Genomic DNA, 11,016 nt, shown 5'->3' with positions numbered 1-11,016 from the left:
AGTAGAGGAGCCAAGGCGATCAGTACGCCTAAGCTTCAAGCTTGCGCAAGAGTGCCTCCGGGATGCTACGAGACGATTATAGGGAGATTGCTTTAAGCTTGTATGAAGTTTACCTGCCGACCATATTTGCCGACCATATTTCTCAAGATTCAAAATATCACAACTTGTAGCATAGCGTATATATAATCCTGAGCTTCTTCATTCAATTTAACTATAATCTTCACTTTCGTATCTATATCGGGTTTATATACAGTTTCTTTTCTTATGCCTAGTCCAAATAAATCGCTTCTTCGCTCTCGTTAGGGCACCCGGTTTCTGGGTTTTTTATTTCTATATACGAAGATTCAATACCCAATAGGTACGCAATACCCACTAGGTATCGCAATACCCACTAGGTTTGTACCCAACCCGATGGGTTGGGTATACCCAGCTAAATACCCATACCCATTGGGTATTGCCAATACCCAACCTACCCCACATACCCACCAGGGTGGGTTGTACCCATGATGAGGCCTAGCTTAGTATTAGTAATATATCCTATAGGCCTATTTGTTATTAGTATAGAGTATATACTAATCTTAATTCTTATATATATATATATCTCTCTCTCGTCTCTCGTCTTATAAAAGGATAAGATATATAGGCTAAAGTATCTATTAGAAAAGTACTACTCGAATCGCTTAGAAGAAGAGTAGGAATATATCTTCTTCCTCTATTTATAAGTATAACTCTAGAGATCTAGAGTCTCGGTCCCTCTTCGGGTTCGATTTAGAATATCTCGATCTAAGATCTCTTACTCTAACTTTCCTCGAGCTATCTTAAGTTATATAGGTCTAGCCTAAACTCTCTTAAATTATAGTAGCCTATTCTAGCCTATCTTAGGTACTTCCGGGCTATTTCGGGTCTATCCTAAGATATCTATATTACTATCTAGTCTAGATCCTAATATTGCTCTCTCTCCTTTTTATAGTTGTCCTTAACTATATAGGCCTCTGTTTTTTCTCTTTGTTCCTAGAATAATAAGGTATTAAGTAAATAAACCTATAGAAAGTAATAGATCGTATTCGTCTACTCTAGAATCTAATAGAGCTTCTTCTAGCAAATACCTTCTTTTAGTATAGAAAAGGGCGTCTTTTCCTAATAATTTCCTTGTCTATATACTAATATCGCTACTTTTCCTAAGATTTGTAAGTAAACTATTTTTCTCTATCGCCTAATTTAGTAGTTCCTCCTAAGGTAACCGGGGCTTTCCGGCCTATTCTAGAGTATTCTTAGCTAATCCGGGTATTAGTCTACTAATCTAACTCGTTCTATAATAGCTACTACCTTACTACCTAACAGTAACCTATATATAAACTATATTAGCGTCCTTACTATAGCCTTAGACGCCGAGGTCGTAGATGCTCTATAGTAGGCCTTATTATAGGTTAGGTTAGGTATAGGTTAGATACAACCTAACTTAAATACCTAACTCTATAAATAAGCTAGATACCTAGCTTATAAGCGGGATATAACCTAACGGTAAAAACCTAGTAGATATACCTAATAGGTATTACAATAGGTATTATATAATACGAGTTAAATACCTACAAAATAGTAGAAAATAATATTAATAAGGTATATATACCTACTACCTAATTCCTAGAGTATAGATTTTAATAGAAAAATATTTTATACTTACTATAGCTACTAACTATATATACTGACTATATATACCGACTATATATACCGACTAAAAAGAGATTACTAGAATAATAAGGAAAGCTCTAACCGATTAATTATAGTTATAGGCTACTATATACTATTAAGCGGCTAGGCGTATTTCTTTTATATAGAGCGTTAGAGTAGAGCTAAGAGCAGCCGGGCGGCCCAGGCAGGCTATACTACTTCTAGTAGGTAGCTATATAGAGTACTTTTCTTCTTTTTATAACGGAGGATAGGAGAGATATAATTAGAATATAGACAGACAGATACTCTACTCTACTATAATTGATATTGTTACCTTATAGTACGCTTTGTCTTCTAATACTACTTTTCCTACTACCTATAGCTATTCCTACGTCCTACCGGACCTCTACCTATCCTATCCCTTTTACTATAGAGCTACGCCGCGACCTACCGTAAGCCGGGCCTATCCGATCGTCTATCTAAGGATAGTAGTAGAAGAGAGAGCTTTATAGTAATAAATAGAGCCGAAGGTAGGGCTATTATATACAAAATATAAGAGTAGGAATAGTTGTAGTATAGAAGAGGAGAGCAAAAAGGGATAGATATAGAGAATAGGATAGGAGATAGGAAACGTATTTAACTCTAAAAAGAGGACTATTATAGCGTAGTACGAGAAGGTATAGTATTAAACAACAAAGTTCGAGGTTAATTAGGTATAGTTCCTAGAGCGTAGTTCCTATACTAGGTAATACGATATAAGGTTAAGGTACGATACGGTATAGTAGGGTATAGTTCCTAATTCGGTATAAGGAAGGATATAGTTCCTAATTAGGTATAGGGCAAGCTACGATATAATACGGTTACGAATATAAGGCGAGGAAGGTAATTAACGCGACGTTAAAGGAAGAGGTCTTTAGTCTTAGAGGTAATAGACGTTATAAGAAGGCTAGTAGCAAGGTATAGGCTATAAGAGCGAGCGGCCGACTAATATTATAGAACGGAAGAGAGGATTTAGGATTTACTAACTATAATATAGGTACCGAAAGGGGTTAGGATTTAGTTAGGCCCCTAGGGCCTAACCGAAAGGAGTAGGATTAAAATACTAATACCTTGTAGCTATAGCTAAGGAGATTAAGGCAGAAAACTAAGACTATACTTACTCTACCTATAGGACCGGAGCGTCCGACGTCGGACGCTCCGTTTCCGACGCGCTCCTCTAACGCGACGCGCCTATACGCGCCTATAGATATCTACCTGTCTCCGACGCGCCTACGACGCGCCTATACGCGTCTATAGATATCTACCCGTTACGACGACTCCGGCAGCTCTAGATATCTACCTATAAGATAGAGATAGAGATAGAGATAGAGATAGAGATAGAGATAGAGATAGAGATAGAGATAGAGATAGAGATAGAGATAGAGATAGAGATAGAGATAGAGATAGAGATAGAGATAGAGATAGAGATAGAGATAGAGATAGAGATAGAGATAGATAGATATCTACCTATCGCGACGACCCTAGTAGCCCTAGATATCTATCTATAAGATAGAGAGAGAGATAGAGAGAGAGATAGAGATAGAGATAGAGAGATAGAGATAGAGATAGATAGAGATAGATAGATATCTACCTATAAGATATTAATAGAGACCGAGATAGAGAGAGATAGATATCTACCTGTCCTATAATATAGAGACAGAGACCGAGATAGAGAGAGATAGATATCTATCTATAAGATAGAGATAGAGATCGCGTAGATCTCTACCTGTCGCGACGACCCCGGCCGCCCTAGATACCTACTCGTAATATAGAGACGGAGATAGAGATAGATATCTATACGTAATATAGAGACGGAGATAGAGATAGAGATAGAGATAGATAGATATCTACCTACGATATAGAGACGGAGATAGAGATAGAAACAGAGATAGATAGACATCTACCCGTAAGATATAGATAGAAATAGAGATAGAGATAGATAGATATTTACCTATAAGATAGAGACGGAGATAGAGACGGAGATAGAGATAGAGATAGATAGATATCTATCCGTAAGATAGAGGCAGAGATAGAGATAAAGACAGATAGATATCTACCTATAAGATATAGATAGAGACCGAGATAGAGATAGATAGATATCCGCCTATAAGATACAGACAGAGATCGAGATAGAGATAGATAGATATCTACCCGTAAGATACAGATAGAGACCGAGATAGAGAGAGATAGATATCTACCCGTAATATAGAGACAGAGACCGAGATAGAGATAGATAGATATCTACCTATAAGATTAAGATAGAGATCGCGTAGATCTCTACCTATCGCGCCTACTCCGGCGGCTCTAGATATCTACCCGTTAGATAGAGATAGAGATAGAGATAGAGATAGAGATAGAGATAGATAGATATCTACCTACGATATAGAGACAGAGATAGAGATAGAGATAGAGATAGACGGACATCTATCTATAAGATATAGACAGAGATAGAGTCTACCCGTAAGATACTAATAGAGATCGAGACGGAGATAGATAGATATCTATCCGTAAGATATAGACAGAGATCGAGACGGAGATAGATAGATATCTACCTATAAGATACAGATAGAGATAGAGATAGAGATAGATAGATATCTACCTGTAATATAGAGATAGAGACCGAGACGGAGATAGATAGATATCTACCTATAAGATACAGACAGAGATAGAAATAGAGATAGATAGATATCTACCCGTAATATAGAGATAGAGACCGAGATAGAGAGAGATAGATATCTACCCGTAATATAGAGACAGAGACCGAGATAGAGATAGATAGATATCTACCCGTAAGATTAAGATAGAGATCGCGTAGATCTCTCCCCGTCGCGACAACCCCGGCCGCCCTAGATAGCCGCTCCGCTTCTTAAACTCCTTAATAGCGAACTGTATACTATTATACTTCTTAATATAGAGATATACTATTGTATAATGCCCTTTGCCGAGCTACTCTTATATTATATATTACTATCGGAACCCGCTTCTATTCTTAATCTTCTAAAGATATTTAAATATAAAGTTAGCTTTACTAACAATAGATATCTCGTCTCTATCCTAAAGCTTACGCCTCTTATTACGTCCGACTAATTGGTTATTTATCTACGTACTATTACCGCTTAAGTCCTTAAGAATTGTAGTAGTACTACTATACTTATTCTCCGAGAATATAAAGCAAAGCCGGTTACTTACCGTCGTACTCCTAATAAGCTTATTATATTCCGGGTACCGTCCGATTAGATAGCCGCCTACTAGAACTCTATTCTTTGCTTTGTCCTCCTCCTACTACCCGTAATATAGAGATAGAGATAGAGATAGAGATAGATAGATATCTATCCGTAAGATCGAGATAGAGATCGCGTAGATCTCTACCTATCGCGACGACCCCGGCCGCCCTAGATATCTATCCGTAATATAGAGATAGAGAGGGAGATAGAGATAGACGCGCCCGCCCGCGGACCTCTACCTATCGTCGTAACTACCCTAGCGGCCCTAGATCTCTACCTATTAGATAGAGGTAGAGATAGAGATAGAGATAGAGATAGAGATAGAGATAGAGATAGAGATAGAGATAGAGATAGAGATAGAGATAGAGATAGAGATAGAGATAGATATAGAGACGGAGATAGATATAGAGATCTAGATTAAGATAGATATAGCGATAGAGATATAGACGGAGATAGAGAGAGATATACCTATCTATAGATCTCTATCCGTAAGATAGAAATAGAGATAGAGATAGATATAGAGATAGAGATAGATATAGAGATAGAGATAGAGATAGAGATATAGATAGAGATAGAGAGGGACCCGCCTACCTATAGATCTCTATCCGTCGCGACGCCTCCGGCGGCCCTAGATATCTATCTATTACGACGACTACTATATAACCAGAGCCTTATAGCTATACGAAGGAGATAGGCGATAGCGCGAAGGTAGGGCAGGTATCGCTATACCCTTCCGACTATAGGCGCGTTAGCTCCCGGTCTCTTACGGAAGAAGGAGTATATAGCGACTACTCTACGTAGATAGGTAAGGTACCTAGGTCGCCCTCCGCCGGACTCCCTTAAAGAGGTAATCTAGATAGGATACTTGTAGGTAGTCGTAGTCTACCTCTAAGCGACGACGGCGATAGTAAGTATATAGGATAGAGGTATAGAAGCAGCCCGTCGTACTCCGCTAGCTATATAGCTAGTACTACTAGTACGCTCCCTAGTAGTAATCGCTACTCCTAGGCTATTACTAGCTAGAACTATAGAGCCCGAAAGATATTAACCTAGAATTAGTTTTAAATCCTATAGTCGTAGGTAGCTCTAGAACCGGCGTATAATATAGTATAATAGTCCTATAAGCGTAAGGGTATACGTAATAGGGGTCCGAAGTATAAAAGGTATAAACAATATATAGCTTGCTATCTAAGGTATAATAACTCTGCCCTTCCTTCCTAGAGGAGGGCCTTCGCTATATATACAAGCTATTCTATTGTCTACTCTCCGCTACCGGTACCGCCTTCTCTTAGATAGTAGCCGATAACCGGTTCTCTTAGGAACCCTCTTAATTTAGAACGTCCTCGATCGGTAGAGTATCCCTTCTATACCGGATCGCCGGAGGTCTATAAGGGCTTTCCGGTCTACGTAGTATATCCTGCCCGCCTTGCCGGGGGTTCGCTAGGGCTTCTCTACCCTAGTGTATTATAGACGCCCCCTCTTAAGGCTAATATCCCTAGTAGCAATAGGTTATTAGTTCCCTATATATTTGCCCTACGAATAGGGGTCAACGTCTACTCTTATCTAGGTATCGCGTAGAGCTAGCGTATACCTACGGAATATCTATACCTTAGTATTAGTAAACATTGTATACAAACTCTCTCTTATATTCGTACTATCGCGAAGCGTCGCTAAGAATATTTGCTTATAGTCGCGTTGCGAATTCCGTAGGCAGTAGTCGGGAGTACGTAGTAGTATCGCTATAGAGATAGAGTATTTTAATAGGTTCGTCGCGCGTTCTACGATCCTCTTATTCCTCTCTTATTAATAACCTACTATATACTAACATCCTTACCTACCTACAACTCTATCTATATTACTATATCTAGACAAATATACGTCTACTCTTGTTCTCTTCTCCCTTCTTTATAGCCCGCCTCGCTCCTTAGTTTCTTCTCGTTTGCCCCGCCGCTTCCTTAGACCCTTCTAACTATTATAGCGTTTATCCGGAGGTATATAACGATTCCTTTTTCCGCTACGTATATAAAGGATATAGTATCTAACAACTAGGACTATAGCTAGTCGGACGCCGACTAGGATAAAACCGGATATAACGCGATATATCTACGGTATATAAAGTCGATCGCTATAGGGCGAGTATATAATACGCCTATATACCGCGTATATAATAGCTATACGAATAATAACAAAGTAGGCTATAATAGCGTAGAAAGAGTAAGTATCCGTCTGCTTCGCTAGAGGTTCGCCTTACTAACGAGTTCGTATACAGATAGTACTACGACTCTTAAATAAGGTAATCGCTATCTAATACTAAAAGGACGTATATAATAAGATCTAGAGGGCGATTACGGCTAGTTACCTAGCAAGCTCTATAGAGGACGCGCGCGCCCTTACGGAAGGCGACGAGGAATACTATCGCTAGGTAGCGCGCCTTTATCTTATAGCTCGAACCCTTAATAGAGAGATCTATACTATTAAGATAGCGTACTACTATATAGGGACTACTATAGGTCGGCCGACCTTTGCGCTACGGTCGACCTAAGACTACTAAGGCTTACTACTCTTAGAGCAATTGCGTTCGCTAGGGCGCTATCCTATATAGGGACCCTTAGAGCGACTCTAGAGGTCGTTAGCAGTAAGTCCTAATAACGCTCTCCGTTTATAGAACCTAGCTAACTATATCGTAGCGTCCCTCTACTACTATAGTAGACGTATTTAACTAACCGCGTACGAGGTTTTACTAGGTAGTACCTACTATAGTCTCCTATCTAGATAAGGCTCTAGCGGTTCTCTATATATTGCCCTATCCCTAAATAGCCCTTCCGGCGCCCTCTATAGGCCGGAGTTACTATCGGGATAGTCGCTCTATAGTATTCTTATCTAATAAGGAGGAAACCCTAGCTATAGCCCTAACGCCGGTAACCTCTCGTCGATACGGTACGAAGGTACGCAAGGTTATCCTATCCCTAGAGTAGGGCTCTATATTGCTAGACTTCGTTCGAGATATCCTTCCTAGCCTAAGTCGAACTAAGGCTAGTATCGCCTCTATATCGGCTAATAATACGCCTTCTTGCCTATATAGCGGTCCTCCGGCGACTACTTGTCCTACTACTCGTCCTATAGTCCCTATCTAAGACTTACTAGCGTATACCCCGGCGGCTCGTTGCTAACTAGCGGCTCGCGAGACCCCTCGCCGTTCGACGACCGGCTACGTAGCTCCTTAAACGCTATATAGCGGTCGTATTTTGAATACTATATACTCTCTATTATCTAGCTATATCGCTAGGTACGATTTTAATACTCTAGAGGGGATCGCCGTAGCTACCTTAGACTAGGTACTCTATCTACGTCGGATACCTAGCCGTTCCGCCCCGACCTTACCCTTATCGCGTTCTATCTAGAGAACTCCTTAGTTATCCTAGTATAGCCGTCGCCCTATTAAGAACCTCTAGCTATTACGTCGATTTAATAAGAGATATAATAAGGAAGATATTAGCGACGATTAGGAGATAGAGGACGCGCCGCTACCCGAAGTAGAGGCCTCTTAGAACGAGGACCTTCTTATAACAGATACTCTCTATAGCGAATCCCCGGCGCCCGAAGCGATATCGGCTATAGTTACGCCGGCCGCGCTAGCCTCTCGTACCTCTATAGAGGCGCTGTCGTTTCGCGGCTTCTTACCCTTACCTATAGAGTATAAGGCTCCTCGAGGCCTATTATACTCTATATTATATCTAGCGATTCCTTTCTGCCTTACTAACCCCCTCTTATAGGAGCCTACCTACGCCTCTCCCTTAGCGACTACGCCGCTATCGTACTTACTACCTCCCGTCGCTCCTACGACCGCTCTATCGTTAATTACTTATCGATAATTAAGCCCGAAGACCGAAACTTACTCTAGCCTACCTCTATTCCTATCGCCTTATCGCGAGTTCGAACCCTCTCTTAACCTAGAGGAGTAGGGTCGAGATATCGACCTTAGTAGGGACTAGATTCCCGATATCGATCTACAGTCAATATCGAATATAGACTATAATAGGTTAGTAGCCGTCCTAAGGGACATTTGTCGTTTTCTTCTAGATATAGAATTCCTAGTACTATTATATAAGATTTATCGGCTGCCTCCTTACCGGGCCCGATAGTAGGCTATAATATAGGTAGATTACGGGTTCTAGCGAGAGGAATATCTAGACGATTACGAGTTCGGAGGTCTTGTTCGATACGCGGCGCCTAAGGCCTTAGAGGATACCTAGGACTCTATACCGGTACTAGTCGGCGACTATACTATAGCCGAAGCGCCTCCGGTAGAGGGTAGCGTTAGTAGTTCGCGTATAAGAAGTAGGATATTTAGTATATTTAGTAGAAGATAGCCGGGGGTCTACTAGGGTTTTAATAGTTTGTCTTATACTATATACTTTTCTTTTGTCTACTGCTCGCTCCTCTAAAGGATACCCGCGATAATCTCTACTTATCTAGTAGCTTATTTATATTTTCGAAGTTGTTCTTAGGTTCCTAAGTATTAAAGTCCTTATCGTACCTCTTCTACCTAAGTCGGTATTCCGTTTCTCCCTTCCTTTTCCTTTTGTCTACTATCTTATCTACTTCCTATACTTCGGTACTATCGGCGGCGATATCGGAGAATACTACGTTTGCTAGTAGAGCGCCGGGCCTTTCGTAGAAGGGTTATAGGAAGGAGATATAGAATACCGGGTATATATAGTAGGTTTTTAGTAGAATTAGCTAGTATGCCTACTAGCTATCGCCGACCGCCTTATTAACCTAGAATAGGCCTAGGAATTTAAGGAATAGCTTCTTGCTAAGCTAAGTTAGTTTTAAGTTCTTTATACTTAGGAGTACTAGATCTCCTTTAGCGAATATCTATAGAGTATAGTAGTCGTTATATAGTATACTAGCGCTACTGTCGCTTCTACGCTTATTATATACAAGTCGCCGCTTCCGCCTATACCCGTTCTAGTAGCTAGACTTTATCTAATACTACCGGCGCCTCCCCTTTATAGTAGACGTCTATATCTAGCGTAGACTACTAGAGATGTTTCCTATATACTATTATAAACGGCGTCTCGCCGGTAGTCGCGTATACCGTATTGTTATATACGAATTCTATATATAGTAGTAGGGACGCCTAGTCGTCTTGCCTATTAGACGTAAACATCTAAAGGTACGCTTCTATCGTCTAATTCTAGCGTTCCGTCTACCTGTCTATTTAGGGATAGTATATAGTACTTAGCTATCGCTTTATTTAGTATTAGTAGCAAATCTCGGTCTAGAATACCGAGGTAAAGAGCGTACCTCGGTTGCTAACGATTCCCTTAGAGAGCCCGAATTTAGTATCTATATATATTATAAATACTTTAGTAAAGTCCCTTATAGTCTACGTTTCTTAGGCCGGAATATATAATAACATCTTCGATAGCCTATCGATAATAACTAGTATAGAGTCGTACATTACTATATAGTACTTCGCTAGGGGTAGCTTAGTAATAAAATCTAAGGAGATCTCCTTCTATATATTTCCTAGTACTAGAAGCAATTTTAGCTCCCCTAATAGTATCGTCCTAGGTATCTTAGACTTTTAGTATATATTGTATATCTTGTAGTATTCTCTTACGTCCTATTAGAGCTCTAGCTAATATAGCGAGTAGTAGACTAACTTTAGTATCTTATCTTCGCTAAAGTATCTAGTAAGAGCGGAGTCGTAGAAGTTAGCTATAATTTCTACTCGAACGGCCGGCTTATTTAGGATATAAAGCCTAACTATAGGACCGGAGCGTCCGACGTCGGACGCTCCGTTTCTAGGAGCGTCCCGTCCGCCCTAACGCGACGCGCTCCCTCCGGCGGCCCTAGATATCTATCCGTTAGATAGAGATAGAGATAGAGATAGAGATAGAGATAGAGATAGAGACGAAGATAGAGATAGAGAGAGATAGATATCTACCCGTCCCGTTATATAGAGATAGAGACTAAGATAGAGAGAGATAGATATCTACCTATAAGATAGTAGAGATAGAGATCGCGTAGATCCCTACCCGTCGCGACGACCCCGGCCGCCCTAGATACCTACTTG

Source organism: Sphaerulina musiva, assembly GCF_000320565.1.
Source record: "Sphaerulina musiva SO2202 unplaced genomic scaffold SEPMUscaffold_1, whole genome shotgun sequence".
Lineage (NCBI taxonomy): Eukaryota > Fungi > Ascomycota > Dothideomycetes > Mycosphaerellales > Mycosphaerellaceae > Sphaerulina > Sphaerulina musiva.
The sequence above is the reverse complement of the archived record's forward strand: the minus strand, read 5'-3'. Positions refer to the sequence as shown.